Below are 24,508 nucleotides of genomic sequence, written 5' to 3' on the forward strand. Positions count from 1 at the left end.
GATTTATCAGAAACTCTACCTCTTAATCATATTTTCCCTAGTCTCTGTGGGAAAACAACAACAACAACAACAAAAAGATTTTTTTAAAACCCCACAATTGTACAAAAGCAGCATTGGTAAAATAAGGCAATTACTTTGTAAAGCAGTAAGATTTTAGTCTTCATAAGAATGGCAAATTGCAAGGACATTATTTTTAAATTACCTTTCAAATCACAGGTTAATTTCCAAATTGGGTATAAAATTATGTAGAATAACATGAACATACATAAAATGAATTTACATTTTATTTTGGTTGTTTACACAAGGAACATTCTGAAATTTTACAGAGCATTGAAAATAACAAGATAGTTTTCTGAATTCAACATAACATCCCAACCTGATTTCCTAACATTGCAAACTAATTTTACTCTGCCATGATGGCCATCAGGGTTATAGTCATCTTTTCTAACGACCTTAGAGATCAGGGTGTGTTCCTGGGCATGAAAGGATTTGATGGTGGTCACCCCAGCTCCACCTGCTGCTGTGTCCTGTGATCAGACACACCCATCTCCCAAGGCCCAGCTCCAGGGCCTTCCTCTCCTTGGTTTTCCATTGCACTTCACGTGTATTTTACCTGGCCTTTTTCAGGGAAACCAGCTTTGAGCGCCTTCAGAAAGCTCCTCACCTTCCCCAGACATGGCTGTCCCCGGCCCTCAGTCCCGGGCCCACGGTACGCTCTCGTTCACTGTAGTGCGCTGTCCCCAGGAGATGCCTGCAGGCTGGGGGCATTGCATCAGGATTCCCCTCGATGTGTCCCCTCGTGTCTCAGCATCTCGAACAGCTCAGCAGCTCAGGGGTCCCTGTGGGATGGCACAGACTTTCCCCACCAGACTGCAAAGCTCTTGAAATCAGGGCGCTCTCTGCCAGTCCTGTAAAGTCACAGGTTACTTAGCAGTGTTTAGATGCCATGCAGTCAGTTTTCATGAATAGATTGGCACCACAGAGTTTCACATTTTGACTCTAACTGAGTCTCCTTTCATATACATTGGGAAACTGGGACTCAGGAAGGTGAACTAACTTCCCCTCATTGCTGAGGGTGTGAGTGTCAGCCAGGCTAAGACACCACGTGGCCTTGACTGTTTATGATGGTCTCTTTGGACCTCAGCATTCTGCACTAATTTTGGGGAAGCTAAATAATTTGTCCATCAACCCCAAATTTTTCAATGAATTGGAGTCTTCCAAATCTACCTCATTTTCTTATCTAATTTTGCAGCAATGCACATAAAAGGCTAAATAAATTAGATAACACTTTAAAAATTAGACTGTTTAATAAGCTATTGCAACCACAGAGATTAATTTGTCCATTAAAGAGTACAGAATCTGCTATAATGTACATTTTTAAAGAATGTCAAAAGTATACTTACAAAGCTTGCACATAACTTGTGGCACTTTTTCTACATATATTACATTTGGACAAAGTATGGAAACTTAGACCTGGGAAGCATGTTGCTGAACAGGTCCATGCTCACGGAATGAGCCTCCTGCATGTGACAAATTGGATAGAACGGATTTGAACACCATAGCCCACCCCTAGTGTCAGAAAGCAAAGGTCTTATGTGGCGTGCAGCCTTACAGCGTGTGGGGAAATGTGATCGGTGTGGCACACACTTTATTTTCACACATCCACTAGGAACACAGTAATGAAGGGCTAGTTCTTGCCCACAGCAGGACTGTGGGGAAAATCGGTGGAAGGTTGAAACGTGCATGAAATCCCCAGTCTCACAGCTCCATTTTACCTCCAGTGGCCATACCTGCAGATTTAGACACAGGCTTTAGTCAGCTTCCTTTTATACCCTCTGGTTAACAAAGTAAAAGAGACTCACAAAGTAGCCACTTACCGATGAATCGCGGGGATGTGCGCGCGTAGCTTAAGCTGTTGGAGGGACTCGGATGGCTGGGCGTGTCTGCTCCAGGTGGCCTCTCCACTCTGCCTTGGCCTCACGGTGTGCTGGGTGTGCGCTTCTCCCCACCCCTGCGTGTGGCTGGGGACACTGGGGACACGCAGAGGTCTCAGGGCTGCAGGGCACAGAGGCTCACTCCTGCCTTGTGTTTCCAGGTGTCCAAGTTGGAAGAGCTTGCTGCTTGCTCTTTCATTTTTTCTTTTCTTCTTCTCCTTCTCCTTCTTCTTCCACACAGGTCATTCAGTTTATAGTAGAAAAGCTGGGCAAAATTCAAACACAAAAACTGAAACCATCTGATGGTCTTGAGAGCTGTTTCTGGTCAGAGCTGGAGAGGAGGCAGCAGGGCCGGCAGCTGGGCCCACGCTCACCCAGGGCATCGGCTGGTGCTGAGGTGTGGGGAGGAGCGTCCTTGGGGGTCTGGGAGTGTGAGGAGGCATCAGAGTCTCAAGGTTTTCCGGAGACCCTGTCATGCTACATCCTAAAGTAATGGTTCTAAAATTAAGCCATTTCCCACAAGAGTTAAATCACCTGGTTAACCCCGTGTGAACTCCTTTTTGGTTCGGTGACTCTTCTGGGGAAGCACTTGCCCATGAGTCGAAGTAAACTCGCCTGGGGGAAGAGGACACTTTCCTGGAACCTCACATTTTCCTGGCAAGTTTCACCCACGATGTCCTGCATTCAATAAAAAATAACCAGGTGTACAGGGAAAAAATGGCCAAAAATCAAGACAATTAAAGGGCAAGAGGAATAGGTCTACAGCAGACATAATTACACTTGCAAGACACAAGGAGACACTGGTTTTAAAATAATTGCAGTTGATTTGTTTAAGGAATTCAATACCTTTATGGAGAATGTTATCCAAAAATAGAAATGATGAAAAGCAGTTACGTGGAGATTCTAGAATGAAACACATTGACTGGAAATCGGAACAGGATGGATGGAGTGTGAAGCAAATGATGTGCATCTGGAGACAGATGATTAGTGAACAGGAGGATGAAGCAGAAGGAACTGAAGCATGAGAGACAGAATGTGCACTGGGAAGATGTGAGCTTCCAGACACGGGGACTTCGGGGAAGATCCGGGTATGCACAACTGGAGCCACAGAGAGACGAGAGAGAAAAACGGGTGCTCAGGTGAACAGGTTCACTGAAAATGACCTTAAACTGGTGAGAACCACTCAGCCAGGGTGAATTCAGAGAAAAGCACATTAGCTACGTGGGAGCACAGCTGGCAAGAGACAAAGGAAAAGTCTCCAAAGCAGCAGAGCTCGGAGGAGGCAGTTCTGCAAAGAGCAGAGACAGAGCTGGCCCTGACGCTCACCGTGTGGACTGTGACACAGAAATTAATGAGCATTTAAAGCACTAAAACAACAACTACTAACCCTGACTACAACATCCAGGTGAAATGGAGGCATTGTTAGGAAAGCAGCCACTAGGAGCACAGGTCACCAATGGGATCAGAGCAGAAGGAAGAAAGTGACCCAGATCACCAGTGGGACCTCAACAGAAGAAAGACAGTGATCCAGGGCACCAACGGGACCAGAGCAGAAGAAAGATGGTGACCCAGGCCACCAATGGGACCTCAACAGAAGAAAGACAGTGTCCCAGGTCACCAATGGGATCACAACAGAAGAAGGACAGTGCCCCAGGCCACCAATGGGATCACAGCAGAAGAAAGTGCCCCAGGTCACCAATGGGCCAGTGGGACCACAGCAGAAGAAAGACAGTGACCCAGGTCACCAATGAGACCACAGCAGAAGGACAGTGCCCCAGGCCACCAATGGGATCACAGCAGAAGAAAGTGCCCCAGGTCACCAATGGGCCAATGGGACCACAGCAGAAGAAATACAGTGACCCAGGTCACTAATGAGACCACAGCAGAAGGACAGTGCCCCAGGCCACCAGTGGGATCACAGCAGAAGAAGGACAGTGCCCCAGGCCACCAATGGGATCACAGCAGAAGAAAGTGCCCCAGGTCACCAATGGGCCAATGGGACCACAGCAGAAGAAAGACAGTGACCCAGGTCACCAATGAGACCACAGCAGAAGAAGGACAGTGCCCCAGGCCACCAGTGGGATCACAGCAGAAAAAAAGACAGCGACCCAATCACGAACGGGACCTCAGCAGAAGAAAGACAGTGATCCAAGTCACCGGTGTGCCCACAGCAGAAGAAAGACCGTGCCCCAGATGACAGCTCAGCACTGCTGGGAAAACAAAGACAGAAAGAAAAGGAAGTATACAGGTGAATCTAAATAAACACTGAGAGTGGAAGCAAGAGAGGGAATGCTTTGATGGTTGGAAATAATGTAATTAAAATACACACCAATAATAACACAAGTAAGAGTGAAAGGTAGGGGGCGCGTAAGTTCCATGCATTGTCTAGGAAGTGGCCAACAGAAAACAACAAAGACTGTTAATCAAAGAAGCTGCTATAACTGCCAGCGTGAGCTGTGAAAGAATGTCCACTAACAAGCTAACAGGGTGGGGAATGGGATCATTAAAGATTTAGTCAACACAAAAGAAGGCAACAAAGGGATAAAAGGAGCACAGAACAGGGAGAACAAATAGAAAGCAGATGTTGATATAGCACCATGAGTCCCACTTGTCCGTAACTTAATGGCATGATGGAGCAAGTCCTCCAACTAAAAGGTGAATATGTCTTACTCTGAATAAAAATAAAACAAATGTATGCACTTAAGATATTCATAAACATTGAAAGGATATTATATATATTGCATATAATACTTTTTGCATATATATAATATATGCATATATATAATAATGCAATATATAATACTGAAATTATTGTACTACCTTTGCTTTATTTTTAACATCATATATATATATAATGTTAAAAAATATATATATAATGTTAAAAATAAAGCAAAGGTAGTACAATAATTTCAGTCAAATAAGACAATTAGGAAAAAGTATTTGATACAAAGATACTGCATAGCGATGAATGCGTCATTCCACTAACAAGACACAATGATCCTAAGTTTGTGCACATGGGCTCTAAAGATATAAAACAAATAGAGTGGTAGTTTACAAAAAGAAGGAAAAAAAGTAATTGATTATAGTTAAATAATTTTAAAGTACAGCATTGATGAAACAGTTGAAAACATGATGAACAAACCTTAACTTAGTGATAATGAATATCCTGTATATAAAACTTCTGTGATGCTGCCAAAGTAATACTGATAGAGAAATGCATAGCCTTGATTTCATACACAGTTGTCCTTGGGTATCCATGGGGAATTGGTTCTAGGACCTCACTCAAATACTAAAATATGTGGATGTTCAAGTCCGTTATATAAAATGGTGTAGCATTTGTATATGACCTATTCACATCCCCCTATACTTTAAAGCATCTCTAGGTTGCTTATACTACTTAATACAATATAAATGCTATGTAAATAGTTGTTATACTGCATTGTTTAGGAAATAATAAAAAAAAAAACCTGTCTGTACATGTTCAATAAAGTCCGAATTAAAAAAATATATATATTTTTCACTCTGCAGTTGGCTGAATACACAGATATGAAACCTGCAGATATGGAGGGCCAACTGTATTTGAAAATAAGAATGACTGAAATTTTATGACTTAAGTAGTTATCCTAAGATATTTTTAAATATCAATACTTAAACTGAAAAAAAACAGAAAGAAGGAACTAAGAAATTAATTAATGGTTAGAAGTTAGAAAGCTAAAAGTTAGTTCTTTTAAAAGAAAAATAAAATTAGTAAATACCTATTAGAACGGGTCAGAGAGAGAGAGAATATAATTAAGCAAAATCCAGATGAGCAATGGGTCATCACTACAGCTCTTACACACATAAAAAGGGATGATAGTGGGGTATTAATAAAAGTTTATGACAAGGTATTTCAATGATTAAATGGAACATATGACAAGCGGTTTCAATGATTAAATGGAATATATGACAAGCGGTTTCAATGATTAAATGAAGTATGTAGAATAACACATTTCTTTCAGAAGATCTTCCAAAACTGACTCTCTCAAGGAGAAACAGAAAATCAGACTGGGCATGGTGGCTCACACCTGTAATCTCAGCACTTTAGGAGGCTGAGGCCAAAAGATAACTTGAGGCCAGGAGTTTAACACCAGCCTGGGCAACATAGCAAGACCCCTCATCTCTACAAAAAGGAAAAATAAATATAATAAATAAAAATTTAAAAGAAAACCAGAATATTTTAATGTTTGTTAAATAGATGGAACCCATAATGTAAAACTGTCTTACAAAGAAAATTAAAATTATTTTGTAGTTCAGAATTCTTTATCTTGAACCATCACTGGAGACTTCCTATAAACTTTGAAATTTTCCAATGACTGGTCCTTCCCTGAACATCTCATCTGGGCCATGATGTCCCTGGAGTGCCCGGGTGTGGCTGGGCCCTCGCTGGGACTACAGCACGGCCACCTTGTCCCTCCAGCCAGCTTGTTTCCTGTGCCGCCCTCACAGGGCTGACCCTAGGAACCTGCTGCCCACTGCTTATTGATGGGGGCTGGCCTCCGTTGGGAAAGCAGCCACAACGGCTCATCTTGCATGGACTTAGGAGAGAGATTCTCTGGAAGCAACCAAGGAGCATTGTCTGTATCTGTGCTACTAGAGAAAATACTCCAATCTTATAAAATATGACGCTGAGCTTTTCTAAAACACTAGTTTACTTTCTCAATTGCCGTTGCCAAGGGGATCTTGGAATGTCCGGGAGAAGAGGTCACTTGTGATCTAAACAGACAAGCAGATGAGTAGCCTAAATGGAGGGTTGGTTATGAACTTGGTTAGAGAGTAGATAAGTGACCCGATCCGGACGGACGAGTGATCCTGAAGAGGGGTCACACACTTCGAAAGAAGCATCCCAGGCTGAACCACAGACATGCCTTGGAAAGACGGATAGTTAAACAGGGAACTTCCTGCAACTGGAGGACAAAATGGAAATTGAAATATTGATTTCTCTTACCCTCCAAGGAGAAAATCAGCAAAAGGAAGAAGAAACAATGTTTGAAGAAGTAATTACTGAGAATTTTCCAGAATGTATTTTGCATATAAATTACCAGATTAATTTCTGAGCAAAGTAAGTAAAAATAAGACCAAGGTTAGAAGAGCAGTAAAACTACAGAACATCAAAGAAAGGAATACAACTGGAAGCTACCAGGGATAATCTAATTTAGCTGCAGATAAAACAATTTAATTACATGGAAAATAGAATTTTTCACAGCAATATAAAAAGGGCAAAAGAAAATTGTATGTTTTCAAAGTTCTAGGGGAAAAATGCCATTCACCTGACATACCTGTATTAGTTCATTTGCATTGCTCTGAAGGAATACCTGACGCTGGGTGATTTATAAAGACATTTATTGGCTCACGGTGCTGCAGGCTGTGTAAGAAGCGTGGCGCCAGCATCTGCCTCTGGTTGGGACCTCAGGAAGCTTCCACTCATGGTGGAAGGAGGAGGAGATGCAAGCAGGACACAGCAAACTTGGAGGAGAGAGGCGACGGAGGTGCCAGGCTCCTTTAAGACAACCAGCTCTCGCGTGAACTAACGGAGCTCTCGCGTGAACTAACAGAGCAGGAACTCACGCGATACTGCAGGGATGACGCCAAGCCGCCCCAGTCTGGATGACCCGAACGGCTCCCACACTGGTGATCACATTTCAACCAGAGATTTAGACCGGACCATCCAAAATACCTCAGGGTCACAGCTACCTTTGGTGTTATTTAAGGTGCAGTTTAGTAGACATTTTCTCACACAGAATTTTGCCACACAGAGACCATCAATTAAAAAGCTGCTGAATTAAATGGAAAAACTCAAATTCAGGAAGAAGTGAGAAGTGGTGAAGGGAGAAAAATTGGAAAAATATTTCTGTGTATTTTAACAGGCGCTGATTGTGGAACTTATCTCCACAATACCTTCGTAAAAATGATAAAGGAACAGGGGTCATTTGAGTCATTTGTGGAGGCACTGAAACCACGCGGGGATAAGACATTCAGCCATGACCTTGCGTGAGACCAGGCGGGTCAGACCGCTGCGGCGCCGGGGCGGAGGGTGGAGACAGAGCTCTGGGCTCTCAGTGAAGGCCAGGTGCAGACTTAGGCTTTGGGTAAGTATTTAATTAAGAGATTGGCATTATATCTTCCCCAAATGCGGACAGGGAAAAAAGTTAATGAAAATGTGCATTTGACAGACAAACTAAAAATATTATGATCTGGGGAGTTTTAAAATCAGTGCGGAAAATGCTCTATAAACAAACGCTGAGCCAGAGAAGTTGGCAGCTGTGGTGATGGCAGCTGAGGCAGGGGCGCGGCATCCTCGTGGGTGGGGATCAGGGGCGTGGGGTCACCATGGGTGGGGGGCAGGGGTGTGGGATACCCGTGGGTGGGGGTCAGGGCTGTGGTTTCCCTGTGGGTAGGGGTCAGGGGCATGGGTTCACCGTGGGCGGTGATCAGGGGTGTGGCCTCGCCGTGGGTGGGGGCAGGGGCGTGGCTTCCCCGTGGGTGGGGGCAGGGGCGTGGCTTCCCCGTGGGTGGGAGGCAGGGGCGCAGCGTCCCTGTGGTTGGTGATCAGTGGTGCGGCCTCCCCGTGGATGGGGGGCAGGAGTGCGGCCTCCCTGTGGGTGGGGATCAGGGGCGTGGCTTCCCCGTGGGTGGGGGGCAGGGGCGCAGCGTCCCCGTGGGTGGTGATCAGTGGTGCAGCCTCCCCGTGGGTGGGGGGCAGGGGCGCGGCATCCCCGTGGATGAGGGGTCCAGGGCAGAGGACGCAGCCAGGCCTGCCTGGAGAGTGGAGGGGTTGCGATGTCAGCCCACCTGACAAGCAGATGAAGCCAATTTACAGACTCTCAGGACAAAATGAACAGAATGAAAAAACCTCCATTATAGTGTAAAATTTTACCAGCTTTCTTAGGAACCTATAATTTCTGAAGAAGAAAATTTGCCAAATGTATAGAATTATTAATTATTAAGCTTGATCTAAAAACCACATACAAACTCCTATACACGTGGTTTTTGTAGGCATACATTGAATATTGGCAAAAATTAAGTAAGTACTTAGGCAAAAATATAAATGACAATCAGCAAAATAAACCACATTTACATTTGAGGAATGAAAAGAGAGCCAAAACTTCCCCGTAATTTGAAAATAAAATGCAAACTCATGAGCAAAAGAAAAAAATAATAATGGAAATTATAATTATTTGAATAAAATATGTGTGAAAATCTTACGTAATATAAGCTCCGTCCAAAGAAGAATTTAGCGAGAAATATAAAGCCTTGACTCCATATAATAGAAAATTACAAAAAACATTTTCCAGCTTACATACTCAATTAGTAAATGTAAACAGAATGATAGTTAACCCGAAGGTAGTTAAAGGAATAACAAAGTAAAGATAAAATTAATGCAATTAAAAATAAAGCCCCCAAAACAGAACACCACTAAACCAATAACTTTATTTGAAGAGCTTAGTAAGGTAATCCCCCTCGAGAAATATCAATTCAAACCATAGAGATGATGCGTAGAACCAGGAGAATAATGCCAGGAGGAATAGAACAAAGTGTAGTAATCGAGATGGAAAACCCTGCGGAGTCAGTTATGAAAGATTTCATGTGAGTCAACTGGGTAGAGTCAATTGGGTGCACAGACAGAACCAGCAATTCACCCAGTTTCCGTCTGCCCAAGTCCAGCAGGGCCTGTCCAGGAGCAAGCGTCACTGTGGGCAGTCAGCGGTGGGAGGAGCTCACAGCTGTGGGCAGGGGAGATAGAGCTCCAGGAAGCCTGTGAGAAGCTCAGGGTGTGGGGAGCCAGGAGGTTGACCCAGCCCCCTAGGGAGAGACACCCTGTGAATTGCTCCTCACCCCCGTCCAGCCACCTGAGGCAGAGACCCTGTTCACCCTCACTCCTCACCCCCAGTGGTGGTGCACAGTGAGTATTCTAGCAATACGTAAAGGAATTAATAAAAATGAATGGAGACCCTGTTTACCACCACTCCTCACCCCCAGTGGTGGTGCACAATGAGTATCAGGGCAATAGGTAAAGGAATTAATAAAAATGAATGGTGAGTATTCTTCCATCCCTAGCACCTACATCCCTCCCATGGCACACATAGTGTGGGTGCTTTAAAAAGTTACCAAATCAATGAGAAATCTTTACCCAGCCTGAGATAGTCTAGGTATTTGCTTACAAATCAGAGGTGGGATTGAGATAAAGTTAAATTAATATTTGCAATGTGTGCATAAATTTCTGAACTTGGAATAATGTTGCGAATCACTGTACTAGCAGAAAATTTACCAACTGTACCTGCGGAAAAGAACACCGCAGTTGTGATTGCTTTAGATTAAATTCACTTTATCAATGGAGCATGAATACAAATTAAGAATCTGGGTCTTCATATTTCAGGCTGTGCCTCACATATTATTTATTGATTGAGGTTGGGAGGGGGCCCAGGCCCAGTCCCATTTCAGAGATCTCACTTCACTTCAGGAATAATTATGTACCTGGTTTCCTGGCATTTCTGTAAACGTTAAGTTTGTACAGATGTTAGTTGGATTTCCAATTTTTGTTTTTACAGAAACTGTCTGGGTAAACATTTTTTTCTGAATATGTACTTGTTTCTTATTTAATTATATTGGTGTTGATTAGATTCTTTTACCTGTGACATTTTAAGTTGTGAATCATTTTAAATTGAACAGATGTTTATTAAAGAAAACAAGTTAGAGTCTTAAGAGCAAGCCATAACAAGAATGTCAATTTAGCTCCAGTAGTAAATATATTCAGATAACTATTGATTTGAAAATTTACTTGTTTATTGTCTTAACCTATCAGGACTCAGCCCATTCAAAAGTTGAATATTTTGATAGAAATAGGTAAGACGCTCTGACAGTGCATTCATCACACACCCAAAATCACATGGAATTGTAAACAGATGATTTATTTTGGTGAAAAATACAGACAAGACCTCGGCTGGGCGTTCCTGGTACGGAGGGTGTGAAGGGTTCAGGGCCTGAGCTGGCCAGTTTTGTCCATACCTCTGTTTCTCCTGTTGATGATGGGGCCGGCCCCTGTGGTGCCCAGTTAATTTTTGTTATAATAGTTAACTAGTGAAGAAACTCCATAACCTTTCATAAAGCATTTATCAGATCTATTCATAGAAGTTAGATTTGCAAAAATGTTCACATAAGAGAATTTTACATGTATAATATTTGTATGAAAAATACAATGAGCTTACAGCATTTCTCTGGGCAAAACCTGGCACTAGGAGTTGAGGTGTCCATATACAAACATGAAGGCGTAAGAAACAATGTGTGTGCACCAAATAGTTCCTGTTGCTCTTGAAAATAAGAGTGAAGAGAGTTAAACGCATGGAACCGACTGCAGGCCAGGGAGTGGCCTGCACAGCCGGCCCCAGCCAGCTCAGGGGCACTCGGGGCTGTGGGTGCAGAGAGTAAGACGTCCCAGGTTCACTCAACTGACACTGTTTTGTAGGGGGATATTTCTTGACATCATCCCAGTTTAGTATCTTTTAATTAAATCAACATTGTCACAGATTCTGTAGCCTTAATTAGAGTGAGCAGAAGATTTAGGAAAGATACTAAGAGCTTAAATTTATCAGTTAAACCCTAGAGTTTAAATATAGTTCTAAATACAAATTAAAGAAAATAAAGTCTGGTCATTTTATAATTACAAAAATTAAAGCATGCCACGAGTTCACTGGTCCCTGTCTTCCCATGCAGACCCTGGGAGAGACCTCCATGCAGGCACGGGCCATTTCAGTCCTCCTAGTTAGCCATGGTTTGGTGTGTGGTAAATACAAACGACGCTTCCGCTTATTCTATAAATAATTATTTTCACAGTTAAATTTAAAGTATCTAATTAAAATGTGCCTGATTACAATTTAATTTTGATGCCTATTATTATTTTAAAATGTAGCTTCACATAAAGGCTTCGGTGCATTTAGTGCAGAAGCGTCTGCGTTTCCGGAGCTGGAGCGCCTGTCCTGGGGAAGTTCGCTGTGCTTTGTCCCTGGAGGTCTTGAAGGGTTCTGCCAAGACAGAGGCGGTTTTGTGCCTCACAACAAGACTGTTTTAAGATTTTGGTTGTTTCTTTCTTTCGAGGGAATAGACTTAATAAATATTTGTTAACTTATCTGTTGACCCAAATGTGTATTTCTAAATTGCCTACTCAGAGAAACTTTCTTATAGACTGGGCTCATTTAAACTTATGATAGAGATGGTTAATCACAGGAGTGATTCCAGAACGGTCAAGCAGTGGTGGTGCTATGAATATGTAGGTGGATGGAGAACACCCATCTTCTCTATTAAGTTAGAAACATACGCAGAGTCAAGTGACTGTCTGAACTTAGAGCCGTCCGTCTCTCCTGTGCTGACCTTTGTTTCTCAGAGGCTGCTGATGCGCAGTAGGTTCTGGCTGGCACTTGACTGCTGGTCCTTAAAAGTGTGTGCTGGAGGCTGGATTCAGTGACTCAGCCTGTAATCCCAGCACTTTGGGAGGCTGAGGCGGGTGGATCACCTGAGGTTGGGAGTTCGAAACCAGCCTGGCCAACATGACGAAACCCTGTCTTCGTTGAAAATACAAAAATTAGCAGGGTGTGGTGGTGCGCACCTGTAGTTCTAGCTACTTGGGAGGCTGAGGCAGGAGAATCGTTTGAACCTGGGAGGTGGAGGTTGCAGTGAGTCAAGACTGCGCCATTTGCACTCCAGCCTGGCTACAAGAGCGAAACTACGCCTCAAAAACAAAAAACAAACAAAAGTGCACTGGGATAAGACAGCAGTGCTCACCCTCCTTTAAACTATATCACAAAGATTGGATATGATTTGTTGAGAAAATCGTATTTTTATTAGTTATTTTAAAAACACGTATTCGTTTAAAATATTTCCTTAAAAGCTGGTGTAATTTTACCCAAATCTTGGCATGTCTTGAATGGACCAGTGCGTCTCAGCAGCCGCAGCTTTCCCGAGCTCCGACGGGATGGCCCAGGACACCGTCCTCAGAGAGTTCCAGGCTGGGAGAAGGTCTGCAAAGCAAAAATCCATCACATTAATGTCTAACTTTTCCCAAAACTGGGTAGAAATGCAAAGATGGCCTGAGCCCCCGCAGCTTCCATCGCCCCCCACATCCCAGGTACCATTCCACCCAGTAGTCAGGTCCATCTTGGGTGTCTGCCGTGAAGCTTTCACTGGGGCTTCCCAGGATGTCCTCTGCCTGAATGTGAGTCTCCACAGAGCTTTGCTTCCGCCCCTCATGCCACCCACAGGAAACCCACTGGCACCGCATTGCTCCGTGCAGCCGGCATGGTCTTCTCAAGCCAAGGGTGAAGCCTTCCAGCACTGACTACCTTAGTAACCTCATTGTCATATCTGTGCCTAACATAAAACACATTTTGCTTCAAGAAAGTGTTTCAGGTGATCAGAAATTATTTGTAAATAATGCTTTAAAAATTGCCTAATGGTATGTAATTTGTTGTGATACTTGTTAACCTGGCACCTACTGATTTCATTGCTGGGAAATTACCCTAGGAAAATAATTTTACATTAAGATCAAATGTTATAATTAGAAAACTCCTGGTCTCCATAGGAAGGATGTGTTTTAGTGAACAGTGATTTACCACCGTGGTGAGACGCTGGACGTCCGAAGCAGATGGACCGTGTGCTACACTGGCTGGGAGGGCATCCAGAATCAATAGCTGAGAGATTGCCGGGAACTCTGAAATATTTGTTAAATAACAAATTGTTTAATAATTTATGGATTATGATAAAATTAAGAATTATATCAAGAAGTATTTTAAATTGCATGGAAATGGAAACACAACATTGCAAATTTGTGTGACGCCTGTATGTCAATATTAGGAGGGAACTTTACAGTACCAATTAGCTACATTAGAAAATAAGATTTTAAATCACTGATTATAGCTTTAAATTAAAAGAAAAAAATCTAAAAAGTAAAATCAGCCATAAACTCCACATATGCAGATGAAAGGAAATAAAAATCCAAGTGTAAATAAAGAAAACAGAAGGCAGAAGACAGAGAACATCAGTGGCACCAAGTCCGGTTCTTGGAGAAGGAGAGCACGTTTCACAAATGTCCAGCCAGGCTGATGAAAGGATGAGGATAAGACACGTTTAATAAAACCAGGAAAGTGAGGCAGGCGTCACCAGAGAGTCTACAGATATTAACAGGATAAGAAGGTGTTGTGAAAAATACATGCCAGTAAATTAGACAACTGAGACTAAATGAAAAAATTCCTCGAAAAACACTGAATACCAGAGTCCTCTCAGAAAAAAACTAAACAAAAAACCCAGATACTTTGATTAACTGGATATCTATTAAAGAGATTTAATTTTAGATGAAAGCCACCTTTTTTTTTTTTTTTTTTTTTTGAGACGGTGTCTCGCTCTGTTGCCCAGGCTGGAGTGCAGTGGCGCGATCTCGGCTCACTGCAAGCTCCGCCACCTGGGTTCACGCCATTCTCCTGCCTCAGCCTCCCGAGTAGCTGGGACTACAGGCGCCCGCCACCATGCCTGGCTAATTTTGTGTATTTTTAGTAGACACGGGGTTTCACCATGTTAGCCAGGATGGTCTTCATCTCCTGACCTCGTGATCCACCCACCTCAGCCTCCCAAAGTGCTGGGATTACAGGTGTGAGCCACCACGCCTGGCCCCACCTTCTTCTAATAAAAACTTCAGGTCAAGGTGGCTTCACGGTTGAATTTTACCAAACTTTATAAAATAAACAATCAAATTCTATAAAAATCTTCCAGATAATTGAAGAGAATTGTCCCACACTCATCTCTAAGGCGTTACAATGATCCCAGAGACATCACAAGAGAAGAAATTACAAATCAGTATCCCTCATGAACAAAGATGAAATATGTTCCCTGGAACACTTTAGTCAATGAAATTCAACACTGTGTAAGAGGGTTTGCATGTTATTACTAGATTGGCTTTATCTCAGGAATGCAAGGCTGTTTCAATGTTTGACAATTAATAAAATCCAGCATATTAAATTAAACACGAAAAAGTAGGTGATCATCTCAGTGGTTAGAGAAAACGCATTTGACAAAACTCAACACCTATTCTCGATCAAGATTCTTAGCACACTAATAGAATAAGAGAAATGCTTGAATTTTATAAAGGATGCCTGCAGAAACCTACAGCTAATATCCTTGAGGGTGAATGATGGAATTTCTTTCCTCCTGACACGAGAGATGGTAGAGAAAATATTGTGTGTGTTTATGCAAAATTAGGATTCTCTGGGCAAATTTTGTTAAAAGAGGGGACCTGAGCTAAAAGGCAAGTGTTAGGAATTGTAGCAAATATTCTGCCTGGTTAGATTTTGAGGGACCATCGTGGTGGAGGGAGGTTCTTTCTGTGTTCACATTTCAAAAGGGGTAAAACCTGGGACCGTGGAGGCAGAATCAGTGAACTTAGGAACTTTTGTTAAATCTATTCCATGAATCCCTTGGAAATCCAAGCAAATCATTGTTACCAATAGCAGTAATAAAAACAAAAATTCTGCCCAGAGTTCTGTGCAGCAACACCAGCATTAGAGCAGCAAAGCAGCGTCCCTTGGTTCCACAGGGAATGAAGTGGGATCTCTAGGCTGTTCTCCAGACCGGCCTGTTTTCCAGGTAACAGGTGAACAATTTCCCAATGCAGTTAGGGGTGTGGCTTCCGAGCTCTTTCTGCAGAGGCAATGAGAGGATGAGGTTTCCTCACAGGAGGTGAGGAGGTGTCCTGCCTGCAGCACAGGACGCCCCTGTCCATCGGAACACACATAGTTGAGGCACCCCTGTGGAAGCCAGGTCCACGGTCATGCTCGGCAGGGATGGGGAACACGGGAGGGGACACGTGTCGGGCAACTTCCCCTTTCTTCAGAGCCACAGCCCACACACAGGTGGAGCAGAAGAAGGATCGGCGCTTCCACAACACAAAGGTCCGACCAGCAGAGCGGGTCCTGGAGCACAGGAGGCGGGGGGAGCGGTCTGCAGAGACTCTGCTGCAATGTCTCCCAATGACCATCGCTCCTGGAGGGGATTAAATCGAGCATGGAGGGGCCGCGAGGTGGCCACACAGCTGCCATCCGGGCTGCCGACCCAGTTACTGTTGTCTACGGTTGCGACTTACTCTCTAAACTTTCTTTAGTGTTTTTTGCTGTATTTTTGTTGTAAATCATCCAAATACGAGAAGCTGTCTCTGTTCTTCTACAATTATCAATAGTTTAAAAAATGATTCTTTCTTTTTAAATGTCTTCCCACTTCACGTTATGTCACTTTTAAAGAATGACAGGGATTTTGAAAAACATTTGTCAAAACAAAGGAAGAACAGCTATTTAATTTCTCATAGATAAGGGTAAAACTATTTCAAAGTCATTCCAGAAAAAAAAAAAAAAGGAAAGGAAAGAAAAGAAAAGTCTGGGGTAAGAATGGTGACTCATAATGCATGTTTAAATTTGAGATAGCATTGCTGACATTAAAGCAAGAAACCCTGTATTAAACCACCGCCTGAGTTACTCACAGCCAGTGACTGTTAAAGGCACTTCCCCATCCTTTAATCCTGTCTCTCACGATATCTTCAAAATACAGCAGGAGTCCGAGGAGCTTTGTCATTTCCATGGTGTGAGGATTCGACAGGTGCCTGCTCAGCTCTCACAGACTCAGGCACAGGATATGTGGTCTTCTCATGCCCTCCCCACACCTGTGTACTGCCCAGGGGAGGCACCCACGCCTGCAGGTCCCCATGCGGCAAGGCACCCAGAGGGTAGGTCCCCACATGATAAGGCACCCAGAGAGCAGGTCCCCACACGGCTAGGCGCCCAGAGTGTGGGTCCCCACGTGGCCAGGCACCCAGAGTGCTGGTCCCCACGCGGCAAGGTGCCAGAGTTCAGGTCCCCACATAATGAGGTACCCAGAGGGCAGGTCCCCACATAGCAAGGCAACCAGGCCTGCAGGTCCCCACGTGGCAAGGCACCCAGTGCTGGTCCTCACGTGGGAAGGTGCCCAGAGTTCAGGTCCCCACCTGATGAGGCTCCCAGAGTGCAGGTCCCCATGTGGCAAGGCACCCAGAGTTGAAGTCCCCACACGGCAAGGCACCCAGAGTGCTGGTCCCCACATGATGAGGCACTCAGAGTGCTGGTCCCCACACAGCAAGCCCACAAGCATCCTCCACTCCGCCGTCTCCTGCCAGCAAAGAAGACTCTTTGAACCTTGCAGAGTGGCTGTTGCTAAATATCCCTGAGTGTATGGTATTTACACTGAAGTCCTGCCCGCAGTCAAAGCCATTCTACTTGCTTCAGCTCCTGGGGGTTGTGGTCCTTGCTCCCTGCTCAGGCCCCTTCCTTCTTAATCCAAGGCAGAGGCACCATTTCTGCCCCATGCCACAGTCTTACCTTGTTCTCAGAAGCTTTATGATTCATCTGATTTGATGCTTGCAAATGGGATTCTTGGAGATAAAAGCACCACCATGACCTGTACCATGTGTGTCTCCTCTCGCCCCCACCCCAACCAACCCAAGTCCCTGTGGTGGTCAGGACCTTCTTCAGCTGGGAGCTGAGTGCTGAGAAGGGCGTGATGGTGGAGGTGGGAGCCAGTTGGCTCGGGATGCTGAGGGCATGTCTTTCCTCTGGGTCTCTGGAGCCAGAGTGTGAGCTGGTGATGGGCAGGGCCGGGGGTACTGAGCCGAGCTGGGGTGGGGATGGGGAAACAGCATTTGATCCTAGGGAGCCCCAGCTGCCCCAGCTGCTTACTGCCACCTGGACACCACCCTCCAGGATGGCCTGGGACCTTCCGGGGAGCACTTGAGCTCTGACTTCAGAGACTGGAGCCGCTGGTGACAGTGATCAGTGAATGTGCATCCAGTACAAACTTAATTTAACTGGGGGATACATTTGAGCAATCCAGGAGAGGGGTGATGGGAACCTGGAAGTGGCACTGGGTGGGGAGCAGACAGGTAGAGTCACCTGTGTCACAGGGAGCCCTGGTGCTGCCCAAGTGTCCCACTGTGAGAGGGCCAGGGATTGGCGGGCAGTGGGGGCAGCCTCAGGCCCACGCTGGGGACCTCCTGCCACACCGTGTCAGGAAGGTGAATCTGAAGGCAGCTTGGGAACTATTCGGTCTGAGGTGCAGCGGGCACATGGCTCCAGACAGACCCTGCACACCCATCTCAGGCATCGAGACCACTCAGGCCTCGTCAGCCCTGCAGCCCTGTGACAAATGGTCACTGAGGGGTGAGGAGAGGGCTTCGCTGGGGGATGGACAGCAGAGAGAACAGGGCACCCCTGGCATCCACAGTGTGGGTGCTGCTGAGACCTGGGGGGGCTGGGGGCAGCCACAGGAGTCCACAGGCATCCGGGCCATCCTGGGAGGGGGTGGGTGGGGAGAAGCCCCCGTGTGGGGCCTCGGATCAGTACCCCCACTTCAGGGAGACGGGCATGACCCCAACTTTCAGGGACTGTCCCCACCTGCTTGGGTCCCACCATAGATGTCAGACTCAGTTGTCCCAGACGTGGGCTCTTTGTTTGGAAGCAAACCTGGCTTTACCCCCACTTAAAAGAAAATGTTACATCACGAAGAAAAGGGATTTCTCCTCACTGTATTTAAAAGGTATTTTGGATAAGTTTATCTTACCTCCTGTTTTTCTGTCAAAAACAACCTCATTTTCCATCCAAGGGGACTTAGTGGGCACAGATGAGGAGGGTGACCTGCAGCCCTCATCACCTTGAGTCAGAAGTCTGGCACAGGGGACTATTAGCAGGAAGTCCCATGAATAGATCTGTGGGGAACGTGTCATAGAAACACCAGTCCGGCTGCCTGTTGTGTGGTGAGATTTAATTCAGTCGGAGATCACGGGCTGGGTGTGGGCGAACAGGAGGAAGGGGGCGCATCTGCATTGTTTTCACAATAAGGTCGTGCCACGAGTCATTCTGAATCCTTGCAATCTGAGTTCTCCTGTCAGCCTTGGACTGACTTTCCTGAGATCTTTAAGCTGTGAAAGGAAAATATCTGGGCCCCAAAATCACCGAGCTAAAGGGAAAAGCCACACTGGGAACTGCTCGGGGCAAACCTGCCTCCCAATGCATTCAGTCACCGCTCTGCTCTCCTCACTGAGGCAGATGCTTATCTGATCTCCTCTGAAAAGACGAATCAGAAACTCAAAAGAATGCAAGGTTGGGGTGTCCCTCGCCTGCCTGTGACCTGGACGCCTCCTCCCTGCCTCAAGTTGTCCTGCCTTTTTGGATAGAACCAATGTACTTCTTATACATACTGATTGATGTCTCATGTCTCTCTAAACCTTGTAAAACCAAGCTGTGCTTGGACCACCTGAGGCCGTGTCACGGGCGGGAGTCCTCAACCTCGGCAAAATAAACTTTCTAAATGGACCCTGAATATCCGAAATGGGCTCAGCAAGCCCCACCCTCAGGGTGGAACCCACCTGCCCTTTCAATCCCCTGACCGTGGTGCCTCTAAGTCGTCTTGAGTCCATCTCCACTTGAAACCAGCTGTCCGGTGAGCAGAGCTGAGCATGAGACTCGGGCAGCCGGGTGGGCCTGGAGCCTGCAGTGTCTCCATGGGAGCTCAGCTGTGGCCAACCCCCACCCGGGACAGCCGGGTGGGCGTGGAGCCCACGGTGTCTCTGTCGGAGCCCAGCTGTGGCCGACCCTCCTGGGCGTGGTTAATTGCTCTGGATAACATGCTTGTCAAGCACAGCCAAAGCCAGTTGATAAAAGAAACGGTGCCAGGTGTGGACAGCGCCCTAAGAAACCCAGGACTGGGCTGCTGTTTTGAAGGAGGCTGGCAGCTAGAGAGACCTGCAGGGGAGCTCATGGCATCTGTGTCGTGGAGGAGAGATGGGCGGTGGTCCGTGGTCCCAGAGACAAAAATCTGTCACCTGAAATTGTGGATTTGGACATCATTTCCAGGCAAAACATTAAAAGAGTGAACTGCTTGCTCTGAAGAGGACAAATGGGATGAGATGACACAGAAGGAGAGAAGTTACAGGTTAAGAAGGAAATGGTTTTCACCTCCAGCCTGTGCAGCTGTTGAACAACCGTCAGATGGAGACCTGGCCTCAGGCTTAGACCCATCCCAGACCACAGCTCTGATGCTCTCTGTCCTTTCTGTCGGAGCCAGACACAGGCTGAGGCCTTGTGAAGGCCCCCAGGCCCAGGGGGAAGTATGTGTCTGGAAAGGGTTGTGGATCTGGCTTTCGGCCTGGGGACTGGACTGGAACCAAAGACATGGACGACTAGTGCCCCTGATGTCTCTGGGAGGCCTGTACTGGTAAAAGCGTTCACCTGATTTAAAAGTGACTAGCAGTGAATTTCCACACACCCCAGCTGAGTGCTTCCTGAGTCCTCAGGTCCGGGAATGAGGAGCTTTGGGAGGGGCTGGGTGTGTTCTAGGAATCAGGGTACTGAGGGTCAGTGTGCCCTGGGGTGTAGAATCCTGGGTTGGATTGGGAGGGGCTGGGTGTGTTCTAGGAACCAGGGTGCTGGGGGTCAGTGCGCCCTGGGGTGTAGAATCCTGGGTTGGAAACCCCCACCTGTCTCTTGCCTCCAACGTTACTTCGGAGAAGTTCATGCCTTTCACGTGGGTACTGGGGGTTATCTCTGTGCCCAGAGCTTTAACTTTTTCTCTGCAGTTTGTGTGGATATTTTTTCATTCAATATAGTAAAAATATTGTTTTAATTTCTTCATTTTTGAATTTCGGAATTTTGAAAGTCTTCAGTTTTGAATTTCTTCAAAAACTTTTCGGCCGGGCGCGGTGGCTCAAGCCTGTAATCCCAGCACTTTGGGAGGCCGAGGCGGGTGGATCACGAGGTCAGGAGATCGAGACCATCCTGGCTAACATGGTGAAACCCCGTCTCTACTAAAAATACAAAAAAAAACTAGCCGGGCGTGGTGGCGGGCGCCTGTAGTCCCAGCTACTCGGAGGCTGAGCCAGGAGAATGGCGTGAACCCGGGAGGCGGAGCTTGCAGTGAGCCGAGATCGCGCCACTGCACTCCAGCCTGGGTGACACAGCGAGACTCCGTCTCAAAAAAAAAAAAAAAAAAAAAACTTTTCTACGGATTTCTATTTCTATCCCAAGCCTTCCATTGAATAGTTTACTTATGTATTATATTTAATTTCCCAGATCTTTTATTTTTCAAATTTTCCTTTTAGAAACCTTTTCTTATTTCACAGAAACAAGATATTTTGTTATCTCTTTAAAGATGTTAACTATAATTTGTATAAAATTTCCTCCTGCTACCTGGGTTGGGGGTTGCCTGTTTTCAATCTTTGTGAGTCTTTTTTCCTGCGCTCTGTCTTGTTCTGCGTGGCTCCCTCCCATGGCTGATGGCCTCTGGCTGTGTTCTGATATTGGAGAATAATTCACAGAGTTTCCAGTGCGCACCTGCTTTTGGGTTTGTGTGGCCCAGGTTGGAGACCCCCTCAGATGGTGGAGCCCCAGGGCCTTCTGTCCCAGCTCGGGCTGCAGCCTCGGGGGCTTCCTGGTGAGCGGGCAGCATGACCCAGGCCTCTCCTCAGTGGGTTCCAGGGCGAGCCTCAGTCGTTTCCCAGGAGCAGGTGTCCTGGCTGCATAGAGCTCAGGCCACGGGGGAAGGAAGGATCCAGTTTCAAACCCTCAGGAAGGCTTGAGGCCAGCAGCGCACATCCACCTGGCTGCCTGGGCCTCCCTGCAACCTCGGCGACCTTGGGCCCTATGGACTGGGAGGCCTTGAGTCTTGTCTCCCTGTGTTCTGGGGTTCAGACTCTGCCTCCCAGGGCCTTCCACCGCCCTCGATAGGCTGGTCCTGGCTAGGCTGTGTTGCATCCCCTCTGGTCCTGGCTGGGCCATGTCCCGCCCTCTCTGATCCTGGCTGGGCCATGTCCTGCCCTCTCTGGTCCTGGCTAGGCCATGTCCCGCCCTCTCTGGTCCAGGCTGGGCTGTGTCCTGTCCCCTCTGGTCCAGGCTGGGTCGTGTCCTCTCCCCTCTGGTACTGGCTGGGCTGTGTCCCTCCCTCTCTCATCCTGGCTGGGCCATGTCCCGCCCCTCTGGTCCAGGCTGGGCCGTGTCCTCTCCCCTCTGGTCCTGGCTGGGCTGTGTCTCATCCCCTCTGGTCCTGGCTAAGCCATGTCCTGTCCCCTCTGGTCCTCCAGGAACCCGGCTTGCTTCTGCTCTGAACTCACTGTGTGGGAGGAGGGCGGAGGCTGGAGTTCAAGCTGCCTTAACCAGTGGGTGGAACTCTCACGTGCAGCCGTTTTGGTTATGCCTACTTACTGTGTAACTTTCCCTGTCTTCATTTTACTGGACAGATTGTGTTTTTATTGTATTTTTTTGTTTCCCTGCCATGGTGTATGAAGTTATGATTTTTATCACGAGGGTGCTATTGCTAGGCCTGCCCAGGCCTCTTGCTGTCTGTGTATTTGCTTAGAATAAGGACTCAAGAAGCGATAGGCTTGACTAAGACACACATTTTACTTTTTATTTCATATTATCAACTCATATGAGAAAAGGCCATAACAATCGATAGTCTCACAATTTGAGAAATATCATGGTTTCAACAAATCCTGTATTCATTAACACGGGTTGTGGTAATGGACGAACTCCTGAGTTTCAGTGGCTCAGCTCAGTGACAAGGGGCTTCTTCCCCATGGCCAGGGGTCCCAGGTGGCTTCCTCCTGGTGGTGACTGTGGACCCCGATTCTTCTCCCGTGGCTCTGCCCCCCCGCCGGAGCAGGTGCAGGAAGGACAGCTGGGCAGGCGTCCACCCCTAGCGGCCATCTCTAAGGGCACAGGCTCCCACTCACCGGTGGGATTAGGCCTGGGGCACGCCTGGCCTGGCTGCAGTGCCGCTTCCCCCACAGCTCCACGGCGGCCCCTCTCCACACACCCTACCCTCAAACCAGGATCCCACAGGCACCCCCGGTGAGGCGGCCATCACCCCACAGTCCTCAGAGGCCACCGTGGAGCTGTGTGCCTGGGCTGGGTGCCCTCCGTGGATCTGACACAGTCCCACTTCTTTCTCCTCTTGCCCTGGCTGGGCCTGCCCTCACCTCCCCGCCTGGGTCCGTGGACTCTGCATCCGTCTACACCGCGGTCCTGCCTTCACACAAGGTCCACAGTGAGCAGGCTTAGAGCATCCATCCGGAGATGGCCCCGGCAGGTCTGATAACTCCCGGCCTCAAAACTTCCCCTTTCTCGGTGGTTTTCCGTCGCTCTTTCTGGCTGAGCATCTGTTAGGTTCCCCATCACCATGTGGATGTGTCTTTTTCCCCTTAGTTCTGTCAGTTTCCTGGAAGTATTTTGAGGTCGTGGTACTGGGTGCTGTGTGGACGCAGAGGAAATACCTTCCTGTTGAATTCCCATTCTCAGTGTCGGGAACCAGCCCCCTCCATCTCCAGTTGTCTGTTTGCCTTCAACTCTGTTTGGACGGATTAAGAGTAGACTCTGCGTCACTGCAGCTAGGATTTGCATGGAGTGCTTATTTCTCTCCCTCTTCCTTTCAATTTCCTGTGCTTCATATTTACAGTGTGTCTCATGTAAGCCCCATATAGTTGAGTTTCGTGTTTAGTTCTTTTACCGAGCTTTGTCTTATTTTTACCTCTGATCACTTGATTGTATCATCCAAAACCTCTATATGTAGTCATTATCCTGAAGTTATAAACAAATGTGAACGAAGGAGTCGAGAGTCCCAGACTGTAGCACAAAACTGCACTGTGATTACCAGGATGCTCCTTCGAGGCGTTGGGACATAAAAGAATCGTCGTTATAAAATGTCAACTTGCAGAAGTGCCCCTGAGCTCGCATCAGAGACTAAAGACTTTGCAGCTGGCGCTGACAGCAGAATACCACCATTGCTCACGCTGGAGATTTAGAGCTGTGAAATAAAATTAAATGTTTTCTTTCCATCTGTAGATTTATAAAAACTCAAAGCACAGCTGGTGTGAATATTAATACAAAAAGCACAACCCATGTTAAATTGCAATTTTATTTAAAAGCTAACAATTGAGTCAAGCAAATTTTAGATGAATAAAAAAGGGCAGGTACAGCAGCAACTGTCCGCTGCTGTCGTCTGCAGCTGCTACTGTTGGCAACTACAGAGAATAATCGGGCCCAGAGGTCTTCATGTCCGCCTACCCGGGCAGCCACCCTTGAGGTCAAAGTGCATCCTCATCTTGGTCCTCTAGGGCGTGAAATTCTAGAATGTTCCCCCAATCACCTCCAGATACTCTGCGTCTTCCCCGGTGTTTGCCTGGCAATTGGCAGCTACTGGCTGATAGAGATCTCACTTTCACTTACGAATAAAAACTGCTTCCATACACTTTTCCACCTCATTATGATTATACTGGGAGTGCAGACAAAAATATCTTCATCATTTCACAAAATGTAAAGATGAACACTGCAATCATTCAGAAATAAAAGTAAGAGAAGTGCAATTCTCATGGGCACATGCAGCAAAGATAGTGTGAATTAAAAATATATATTTGCGTGGCATGAACAAGGTTAAACAGCTGAAACTATTTTTTTTTTTTTTGCAATTGCAGAGTGATTTTCAGTTAA

The 24,508-nt window shown here is 46.4% G+C and overlaps 1 long non-coding RNA gene across 1 annotated transcript; it reads right to left on the reverse strand.

The window, feature by feature from the left end:
- Positions 1-266: 266 nt before the first annotated feature.
- LOC106992803 (uncharacterized) lies at positions 267-2,612 on the reverse strand. Its single transcript, XR_003721525.2, has 3 exons — positions 2,469-2,612; positions 1,878-2,199; positions 267-1,790 (listed from the first exon to the last, which is right to left on the reverse strand). It is a non-coding gene; the product is annotated as an uncharacterized LOC106992803 (long non-coding RNA).
- Positions 2,613-24,508: the final 21,896 nt, after the last annotated feature.

Source organism: Macaca mulatta, chromosome 12, assembly GCF_049350105.2.
Source record: "Macaca mulatta isolate MMU2019108-1 chromosome 12, T2T-MMU8v2.0, whole genome shotgun sequence".
Taxonomy (NCBI): domain Eukaryota; kingdom Metazoa; phylum Chordata; class Mammalia; order Primates; family Cercopithecidae; genus Macaca; species Macaca mulatta.